We start from the raw sequence: 12,239 nt of genomic DNA, 5'->3' as shown, positions 1-12,239 counted from the left end.
GTGACTCTCTCGCTCTCGCTCTCGAGCCATCCAGCATTAGAATCTCTGCCATTTAAGTTAGTGAGCGACAATTTATCCATTAGCACTACATCTTCCTCTCCTTCGCCAGCGAAATCGCGGCCAATCATCGCGATCAGGTAACATTTTGTGCTTTCACAGTGGCCAGCCATAGTGCTCCATATTTCTTTGATTTAGAGTTTGTTTTTGCTAATCGGCTGAGGCCTTTTGTTGTTAGGGTTATTTTATTGGAATAGCTATATTCTGATACGGTTTTCTGGAATTGATATAGGTTTTTGACGTTAGAACTTTAAATTACTCGTGCTTCGTGGCTTGGTTTTACGATAATTTTCTGAAACGATTTAGTGCTCCATATTATATATTTTCTGCTTGGTCGTTACTTGGTTATAACGGCATTCATGTGTTTTGTGGCTTTCTATTCCATGAGATTGTTTTAGTTTAGTTAGGTGTTTTCTGATTCCTATACGTTTGGGGTATGATCTCTGTTTGAAGGTAGTTGGTTTTCCAATTTCTGATTGTAGATGTCTGTGACAGTTTCACATTTTTTGAGAAAAAGTACGTCAAAACTCTAATGATCAGTTTTGATTGTCACAGTGACCGGTGAAGCCTTCGGGATGATAACTTTTTAAATATATATATATATATATATATTTTAAATTTAATAAAATCTAACTGTTCTATCATATAAATTTTTGGATAATATTAATCACCACTATTGAGAGAATTAAATAAACGACTCTGATTATCGAAATCATCAACCAACGGTGGTTGACGGTAACATAAATTTCAAGGATTAATTTTGGGAATTGAAAATATTCACTGCCTTTTGGTTTTCATGACTAATTGTCTTCAATTGAAAGGCAGGGTTTAATTTTCTTAAGTCAAAGCTACAATCAAAATGGTCATCTAATTGTTCCTAATTTAGAAATAGATTGTTGTCATCTTAGTTTATAATTTCTTCTTAAAAGAATTGTCTTCATAAAAATCAACTTTGATGGTGGTGGAATTAAATCTAAACTAAAGAAAGTTAGTATTGCTTTGATGGTGGAGGAATTAAATAACAAGTTTAATAGCATGAGCATGACACAAAGACAATGAAAACACTCCACTCACATCATCATTAGTTGATGTACTATAAACTAATCTAAACTAAGAAGAAACTTTGAACAGATAACATATCATCCTGCGATGATGTTCCTTTGTGGACACCTCATCATCGTATTTTTTTAGTGATGAAGAGGTAAATTTGGGTATTATTTACCAGCGATTGTATTGGGGGAGGATTCGAACCTGAAGACCAGGCTAGCCCACTTCCCCTTACTGATTGCTGAGGCCACCATGTGGGGTAATAACATATCATCTTATAAATATTTAAGAGTGTGAAGGTGTCTAACAAAAATTGTCATTTTGACATCCAAAAAAATTAAACAAGTCCTAAAATAGTAGATTGTATATTTATTGGGTATGCACATAATAATAATGTTTATCGATTTCTTGTGTATGAGTCTAAAATCCAAATATACATAAAAATACTATAATAGAATCAAAAAATGCATCGTTTTTTAAAGATGTGTTTCCTTGTAAATCTAAAAAGGGTTCAAGTTCGTCTAAATGAACATACGATACTATGAATGAAAAAAGTCATAATTCAGATTATGAACAAAAATTTCAAAATAAATCTAAACACAACAAAAGAACAAAAGTATAAAAATCTTTTGGCCCATATTTTCTAACTTATTTGTTAGAAAATGAATCACAAAATTATGAAGAAACTATAAGTTCTTCAGAGGGACCTTTGTGGAAAGAAACAAGTAAAAGTAAAGTTGATTCTATCTTATAGAATCATACTCGGGAACTAGTAGATCTTCCTCCCAGTTGTAAACCTTTAGGGTCCAAGTGAATCTTTAAAAAGAAAATAAAAGCATATGATTCTATTGATAAGTATAAGACTAGACTTATAATTAAAATTTACAGGCAACAAGAAAGCCTAGATTACTTTGATACATATTCTCCTGTAACGAGAATAAATTCTGATGGCGATTTTTCGCGAGTGTACGGATCGCACAAGTAATAGAGTAGTGAGTAGCATATTGTTTTCACGAGGATTGAGTGATAATTATCAAAATTATATTAATCAAAATGTTATTTAAACAATTGATTAAGGGGAATTAATTTAAGAAAATAAAATGATAACATAAAGTAAATATAGAGTTTCAAGATTTGGAGAGCACTAGGGTATTTTAATTTCACTTAATTAATCCAATTTAATTTAAATTGTTGATAATCTAAATTTAATTATTCATGCAATGATAATTAACTACACAAGTCAAATTTTTACTTCCGTTCCAATTATATTCTTGTAATGTTTATTATCTACATCAAGTTATAGATTTTTTCTTTCGATATAAATCTATATCAACATATCAATCAAATATTGACCAAGTATTTGATAGCATTAAGCATAATAATAAACAGTTGCATGAATAAAGAAAATCAATCCATGAAAATAAAATTATCATATTTAAATTGCATCAAAACACCTTAGTTATAAAATTTAGTTCATATTACAAATGATAGAATCCATAACAAAACAAATTACCATAAATATAGAATTTAAAGAAAATGGAAGAAGAGAATAAAACTCTTTTGATGTGTAGGATTTCCTTCTTAAAAAACGTGTAGGATTTCCTTCTTGAAAAAATCTTCCACCAAGAGTACTCAAATTCTCCAATTATTCAAGCTCTTTCACCTCCAACCCTTCCAATTTTTCAGCATTCCTTCTCTATTTATATTCATTCATTTCTTTTTTTTCCTTAATTTTCTCCTTAAAACATGGGATACCCTATTATTTTATTTACCAACAATACCCTTTTCAGTTATTTATTATTCAGATAAAATTATCTTTTTTAGTTATTTCAATTGTTGATGTTAGGATAATTATGTCCTTTATTATTTTATTTACCAACAATACCCTTTTTAGTCACAATTCAAATTTTTTTATAAGATTAAAATTATCTTTTTAATTTGTTAAATATCATTAAAACAAGCATTACATGACTCTCTATTTGAATAGATTCTAGCCATTTAGTAAAGTCTTTTTAGATAATATTAATCACCACTATTGAGAGAATTGGATAAACGACTCTGATCATCGAAATCATAACCAGCTATGGTTGATGGTAACATAAATTTCAAGGATTAATTTTGAAAATTGAAAATATTCACTTCTTTTTTATTTTCATGACTAATTGTCTTCAATTGAAAGGCAGGGTTTGACTTTCTCAAGTCAAAGCTATAATCAAAATGGTCATCTACTTGTTTCTAATTTAGAAATAGATTGTTATTGTTTTAGTTTAATTTCTTCTTAAAAGAATTGTGTTCATAGAAATCAACTTTGATGGTGGAGGAATTAAATCTAAACTAAAGAAAGTTAGTATTGCTTTGATGGTGGAGGAATTAAATAATAAGTTTAAGCATGAGCATGGCACAAGATAATGAAAACACTCCTCCACTCACATCATCATTAGTTGATGTACAATAAACTAAACTAAGGAAAACTTGGAAAGGTAGGAGATCATCTTATAAATATTTAAGAGTGTGGAGATTTCTAATAAAAGTTGTTTATCGATTTGTTGTTCTGACATAAAAAATAAAAAATAAAAATAGGTATGAAAATAGTAGACTGTATCTTTATTAGGTATGCACATAACAATAATATTTATCGATTTCTTGTGTAAGAGTCTAAAAATCCAAACATGCACAAAAACACTATAATAAAATCAAGAAAAGCATCGTTTTTTAAAGATGTATTTGTTTGTAAATTTAAAGAGGGTTCAAGTTCGTCTAGACAAACATACGAAACTATGAATGAAAAATATCATGATTCAGAACATGAACAAGAATTTTAGAATAAACCTAGACGCAACAAAAGAACAAATGTATAAAAATCTTTTGGCCCATATTTTCTAACTTGTTAGAAAATGAACCACAAAATTATGAAGAAACTATAAGTTCTTCAGACGGATCTTTGTGAAAAGAAACAATTAAAAGTAAAGTTGATTCTATTTTACAGAATTATACTCGGGAACTAGTAGATCTTCTTCCAAATTCTAAACCTTTAGGGTTAAGCGGATCTTTAAAAGAACAATGAAAACATATGGTTCTATTGATAAGTATAAAACTAGACTTATAATTATAGGTTATAGACAACAAGAAAGCCTAGATTACTTTGATATATATTCTCCTGTAACGAGAATAAATTCCATTAGTATGATACTTGCAATCGCAATTTTGCAAAATTTAGAAGTACATCAATTGAATGTGAAAATAATTTTCTTAAATGGAGATTTAGATGATGAAATATATATATAGAATAACTCAAGGGTTTATAAACTGATAAAATCATTGTATGGCTTAAAATAAGCGCCTAAGCAATGTCATGAAAAAATTTGATAATGCAATAATAACCAATGGATTTAAGATCAATGAGCATGACAAATGTGTCTATATTAAAGACACAAAAAATAAATATGTCATTTTTTGTCTTTATATGGACTATATTGTCATTGTTGGTAGTAATGACAAGATGATCAAATTTATCAAGAATATGTTGAATTCAAGATTTGACATGAAAGAGATTAAAATAACAAGAGTATTAGATGGTCTCATTTTAAGTCAGTCACATTATATGAACAAAATTCTAGAAAAATTCAACAAAAATGATTCTAATGTGGCTAGAACACCATTAAACATTAGTAAATTGAGTAGATATACGAGTGATTCTAGTGTTGACCATGGGAAAGCAATAGTAAGAGTATGTACGGTATACTCGTAACTATGAGTTGCACTACACTAAACACCCATATGTCCTAGAAGGATATAGTGATGCCAATTGGACATCTGATATAAAAGACTCAAAATCTACAAATGGATATGTATTCACACTTGCAAGTGCAGCTGTAGTTTGGAAATCCTCTAAACAGACTATTATAGCTAGATCCATTATAAAATCTAAATTTATTGACTTAGTTAAATGTGGTGAAAAGGCAAAATGGCTACGCCATTTTTTAGAGAATATTCCAATGTAACAGAAACTTGTGCCTCCAATATGTATACATTGTGATAGTCAATCTAGAATTTAAAAGGCATAGAGTAACCTATATAATGGTAAATCTAGACATATACGTTGTAGACATGATACTATTAGACAACTACTCTCAACTAGAGTTATCTTTATTGACTACGTGAAGTCTGATATAATTGTATAGCAATGGCACCAAAATCCAAGAGGGATGTGAATTGGGTTGTTTAAAAATTTTGTTTGAAAACTTGAATTCTTTTTTATGAAAAATAAGATTTTAATGCAAATGAGAATTATTGAAATGGTTAAAGTAATAAATGAAACGATGAACACAATCAAAAAGAAGTATACAACGATTGATAGTGATTCGGGTTAAATTAAGTCTAATCTACTCTTTTAGCTTCTCATTAAGGAATTTAAAAGAAATTTACTATACTTTTTTTATTATTTCGAATAGACCCTTTAGCAACAAGTTAGGAATGTGCAACCTGTTGCCTAAACAAGCAAGACCTCTAGCACCAAGTTAGGCAAAATTAATCTTCCTACAAACAAATCTAAGTCCTCTAGCAAAACAATGTATGAAAAATAAATTTCCTACTCAAACACAAGTCCTCCAGCTAGATGAGCTAGGAACATGAGATTGATACAAGAAGATAGAATCTAAGAGTATACACTCTTGATTACAATTTATCTCAAAAATAAATGCAATACTTGAAATAAAATTATACAAAGTGAATACAAAGTCTAAGATAGAAAAATGAATAAGTAATGAGGCACAAAAATGAATGAGTACTTGAGAGATTGTAATAAGATTACTTAGGCATATTGAATCATCTATCTTCCCTCAATTTATAGTGCATGACGAGATCTTGTGAGAATATAGTCGTTAGAAGTGGGAATAACACTTTGGATGAGTGGACGAACTAGCCGTTGGGAAATTCTAGAACAAAAACGGTTGACAGTTTCAAAGAAGCAATCGACATATTAGTTTGAAAAATCAAACAACTGTTGATAACTTGAGCAAGACTGTCAACAATTTTGAAAAATTGTCGACATTTTTGATATAGGGATTGTCAGCATTTAGAAATCGAGAACAAGTCTTTTCTTGTCGACAGCTTATGAAAGCCTGTCGACAAATTGAGCCGAAAACCACCAAAACGATCAACAAATCAGATGACCCTGTCGACATTTTGGACTAAACCATAGAAACGGTCGACATGTTCTTTGAAACTATCGATATTTTAGTTTAAAAATCAAAAGAACTTTGGATTAAAGGCTCTATTTTCTACATTACTTAAAACCACATTTTGAAACTCATTTTTAGGAAATAATTTTTGAAAGCAAAACATCATTCCCAATCACTTTATATTTTTGAACTTCAATTTATTCAAATGATAGTTTATGGTTTAGAGAAATTATTTTGATTTTTATAGAGATTGAAATTGATTTTTAGTCGAAACCAAAAGTATATCAAAACTTATAGTTATTTATGCCAGGGTTAATTACACCAATAATAACTCAACTTTGCATTCTATTACTGTTTGGTCATTGAACTTTGAAATGTTACCTATTAGTCACTGATATTTCAAAATGGTTACTGCTTAGTCATTGAACTTTGAAATGTTACATGTTAGTCGCTGATATTTCAAAATTATTACTACTTAGTCACTGAACTTTAAAATTGTACCTATTAGTCACTGATATTTCAAAATTGTTACACTGAACTTTAAAATATTACCTGCTAGTCATTGATATTTCAAAATCGTTTTTCACCCGTCACTTGATAGTCACTAAACTTTAAGTTCACGAGTGACGAATGAGAAACAGTTTTGAAATATTAGTGACTAACATGTAATATTTTAAAGTTCAGTATAATAGTTTTGAAATATCAGTAACTAATAGGTAACATCTTAAAGTTCAGTAACTAAGCAGTAATAGTTTTGAAATATCAGTGATTAACAAGTAACATTTCAAAATTCAGTGACTAAGTAGTAACCGTTTTGAAATATCAATGACTAACAGGTAACATTTCAAAGTTCAGTGACCAAATAGTAATATAATGCAAAGTTGGGTTATTATTGGTGTAATTAACTCATTTATGCCATATGAATTCAATTTATTTTTCATCATCAAAACTAGAACAAAGAGCAAAATATCAAAGTCAAAGGATAATATTGCGAATCCGCTAACCAAATAGTTAAATAGAGAGTTAGTTGAGAAGTCATTAGGGGAATGGGACTAAACCTCATAAAAGAATAAGTTGATACAATGAAAACCCAACCTAGTTGATTAAAGATCCCAATATATAGGTTCAATGGGACAACCTAATTGTAAAAAAACTTTATTAGGTCAGTGCAGAGGTTTATCCTCTTGTCCATTCCTATAACGAAACAGTGATACCCATAAAAAAAATGATAGCAATATTTGCTTTAGTGATTCTTAAACTTAGAAATTTCAAGCGGAGTAAGCGAGTTATTCTGAATTAAGTAATCACCTATGTGAGAAGAAATTAAGGCCACTTTAAAGGAGAATTATATGGGGCTCAATTCTTTAGAAACTCTTGCAGAATTAAGTTGATGTTCATGGCCAAAATGAACATATTCATGAAAATTGAACAATGTTAGGAAAATCCTTGTGTGAGATTGTTGAAAAATTGACACAAAATTAGCATTGTGCATATCATATTAAGGCTAAAATTTAAGTGAGACCCATTAAATATTTTAATTGGGTCAAAGTGAAATCTTATTCTCTGTCATGAGAAGATCGATTTAGTATATTTATATGTCCAAAATGATAAATGGGTGAATGAGAAATTAATGCTCAAAATATACTCGTTGAATTAAAAAAATAAAAGGAAATATTCTTATCCTACAAGGGAAAAGAAACATAACCTTTTGATATTTATATAGGTTTACACATTTTATAATGAGTAAACTTGTTATACAAAAAGTTCTCTCTTACGCGCACGTGTATATAGGGGTGCAAATTTCAGGCCCGACAAATCAAACTTGTGTGCAAGAACACGATCTGTGTGCACAAATGCAACACCAAAATGAGCACCTTGGACCAAGCTACGTTTTGCAATAAACACACATGTATTGGGAGTACTTAGGTCATATCCAAATTGATCACATGGAGCGCGCTTTCCAAAGGATGAGGACTGATTCTTTCACAAATTATTCACCAAAAACTCCATTCTCATTATATTTTTAAGTTCTAACATTGTTGGGGAAGTGAAACAAGAGACAAATAAAAAAATTAATTGCTAGGATCGATATGTTCAAGAAAATCGATCAATTTAAGTAAACAGTATACGCCAACAAGGAAAGATATCAGTGCCAAAGAAACCACTACTACTGGGCAATGACTTTTTGTGAAAAGTAAATGGTGAATAAAATAAAACCATCATTTACAGGGCTGAACCTTTGTACAAGCAAATTTTTAGGGGGGTGGGGTCACACCTTCCACAAATGGAACAGGCAAAGAAATGAAGAGTTCCTATAGATAGACAGACAGACAGACAGACAGATAGATAATCATCAAAAAGTTGTACAAATGGTGGACATATTAAAAAGGGACATCCATTCTCAACCAATAAAACAAAATGCTGATATGTTACCCTTTCTTTCTTTATACAAAATCAAACACATTGCATCTCTCCTGAAATGCCCCTCTGTTTCTCCATCCCTAAAAAATACACCACCAAATGCACAAAAACCTTAAGCCACCTACCTACGCCTCAAATTATCGATCCACAATAGAATGTGATGGGGTATTGTTTTTTGAGTCTCAAATTTTGTGTTTGAATTCTGATGAGGAGATAATTTAATAGATAAAAAGTAATCTTAAAAAATAAAAAATATTTGTTGTTTTTACATTTGTGATTGTGTTATAGGTCGAAATTTGCCTATTAAATTTCCTAATTTATCTCTATTGTTAAAATTGTAGAATCGAACAGCAAAAAAAAAAGCTTATGATAATACGTTAAAAAAAAAATTATCGATCCACAACTGTCCACACAAAGAAGTCAGCACCAGGAGGGAAAAGGACACATGGCTATGGAGGAGCCCATTAGAACGACAAACTTTTATTTTATGATCACATGATACGTATGCTTGTAGTAGGCATAACATTGTTTCGCGTGGGTCCCACAGTCCTATGTCACATTACATTAGATATATATATATATATATATATATGTATGGCGAAACACCACGAAGACTAAAACCCAATCTGTCTCCAGACATGTCAATGCTAATTAATGAAAATGGAGCGTCCGAAACAATAATTAAAGGCTACACCGTTTGATTTTGTGCAAAGTTTGAGTTCGTTTGTCAAATTATCTTAACCATACCCACCTCTACAACTACAAGAACGTTGAATTTATGTGAATTGAATAGGACCAACCTAGTCAGGATCGAATTCGTTACAATTTTCCAACTAAAAATCAAAACGGATAAGGATTTGACTTCATCCATTCGATCCTATTCTATTAAATCTCATGTATTAACTTTGTATATATGTCCAATATGGTATAAGTATATAGGTAGATTGTTGTATGCCTAAATCTATATTTTTATTTTTGTATTTTTATATTTTTTTTTTGTGTGACCATTCAATTTTTTTTGTTGTTTCTATTACACTCCTTAATCTAATTTTTGAATCAATTTAATTCATGTATTTTAATTTTTTTGTGTGCCAACTTTAATATGATGTTATTTTAGTTTCAATTTTTTTTGTGTTTTTTCAATTTAATCAGCTTGGTTCAGTTTATACGATTTAGTTTTGATTTTTTCAATTATCGGTTAGTTTGACTTTTCGGATTAATTGATTGGTTCAGTTCAGTTTTGCTCCTCAATTTGATTTATCAGTTAGTGGATTTCGATCAATTCAGTAATTAAACGAACCATTTGCACATTCCTAAAATAACAAAAAAAATGTCACACTTTATTAATGTCAAAATATAATAATTAAATTAATTTAAAAATATATATAGAGGAGTGTAATCAAAATAATAAAAAAGTTAAAATATATGAATTAAATTGATTTAAAAATATAAATTTAAGAATGTAATCGAAATAATAAAAAATTTAAACGATTTCAAAAAAAAAAAAAATACGTAAATAAAAATATGGATTTAGCCATTGTAGTGTACACATATTAAATGTATAGTATTTGTTAGAATTATAACATGGATGTAATAGTTGTATACAATTATGTATATATATCTTAAAATTTAAATATTTTCAATCTAAATTGTACTTGTTCTTGGCTGTGAAAGGTTTTAATAATTTATGCTAGTGAGTAAATTTATTATCAAATTTAAATAAAATTAATATAAATTTATATACTGAGCGTTGAAAATAGAGTTTTGGAGATGTTAGGAAATATGACGTGGGCATGGGTGCGGCTGAGGGGATGGATGACGTGGGTCACATGACATCACGGGGCCCCAAAACGAGGACTATAATGGGGGGTAGACACAGTGCCAGTTGTAATGTCAGAGCATCTCCAATGTTGGACAATTTGGTGTCCAACAGTGATTTACGCTAATTTGGTGTCCACTATTTTGGTGTTCTCTCCAACGTGTAACACCAAATTGGTGTAAAAGAAAATTTTTAAAAATATTTTATAAATAAATATTTAATAAATATTAATAGTATAATATAATTAAAAATAATTAATCATATTTTATAAACAAATTAAAAATTACAGTCATAATTTTTTTATATTTTTTTCAAAATATGTTATTCTAATTAATTTTTTTACTAAATTTTTAATTAGTTATTTTTGCCTAATTTTTAGCAAACTAATTATTTATCCACCTAATTATTTATCCATCTCATTTTTCAACTAATATTTTAAATCAAAGAAACTATTTTTCCAATAAATGTTTTTTTCACTTAATATTTCAATTAATTTTCTTATCTTCTTTTTTTTCACTATTTTTCCAATAAATGTTTTTTATTTTTAAGTCATGTTGTTGTTGTTGTTTTTATTTTAAACTTTTTTTTTCTATTTTCATCATGTATTTTTAATTTAAGTTAATGGAAATGTTATTGCTTTTTATTATATTATTGAATTTTTACATTAAAAATATTTTCTTTCTATTAAGTAATTATTAAAATAAAAAAATTCATATACATAAATAAAAATAGTTCATTTTATATTAACATAGTATTTATAAGATATATTAAATATTTTAAAATATATTCAATATTATACTCATTTTATAGATTTTAATAAAATATTTCTATCAGTATATATTTTTTATAATAATTTAATTTATATTTTTAATTATTAATCAAATATACAAATGTAATCAAAATGATAAAGGATACAAAGGGAATAAATTGTTTTGAAGTTATATAAAGAGGGGTAAGATTGAAAATAAAATAAAAATAAAAATTTGGTGTTGATGAATAGTGTAACACCAAATTTGGTGTTACACTATTTACTCAACACCAAATTTAGTGGTTGAAACTTGTGCCCAACACCATTTTGGTGTATTCATTAGAGATGATTCTGCGCCAAAATGCAATTGGCGCTGCATTTGGCGCATTCCTTGGAGATGCCCGAGACGTCCATAAAAGCCTACGAGTGGTACAATATACCACGTCACCCCACTTCTACCGCGGTACAATGTTCCACGTCACCCCACTCCTTCTGACAGTGGAGTGGTAGTACTACGGCCTACCCCGCGTTGCACGATAATAAAATATATATTTTAATTTCCATACTTGTATATATTTTTTTAAATATATACAAGTATATAGTTAGATTGTTGTGTGCCTAAATCTATATTTTTATTTTTGTATTTTTATATTTTTTTTATGTGTGATCATTTAAATTTTTCGTTATTTCTATTATATCCCTTAATCTAATTTTTGAATCAATTTAATTTATATATTTTAATTTTTTTGTGTGTCAACTTTAATACGATGTTGTTTTAATATTTATAAAATAACATATTTTTATTCAATTTTGTATATTTTTTATCAGTTACTTTGATGTTTTTTAATTTTTTTGTGTTTTTTCAATTTAATCAGCTCGGTTAAATTTATACGGTTTAGTTTTGATTTTTTCGATTATTGATTAATTTGATTTTTCAGATTAATCGATCGATTCGATTCAATTTTAC

This window comes from Diospyros lotus, chromosome 1 (genome assembly GCF_014633365.1).
Source record: "Diospyros lotus cultivar Yz01 chromosome 1, ASM1463336v1, whole genome shotgun sequence".
NCBI lineage: Eukaryota > Viridiplantae > Streptophyta > Magnoliopsida > Ericales > Ebenaceae > Diospyros > Diospyros lotus.
Note: the sequence above shows the minus strand (reverse complement) of the source record.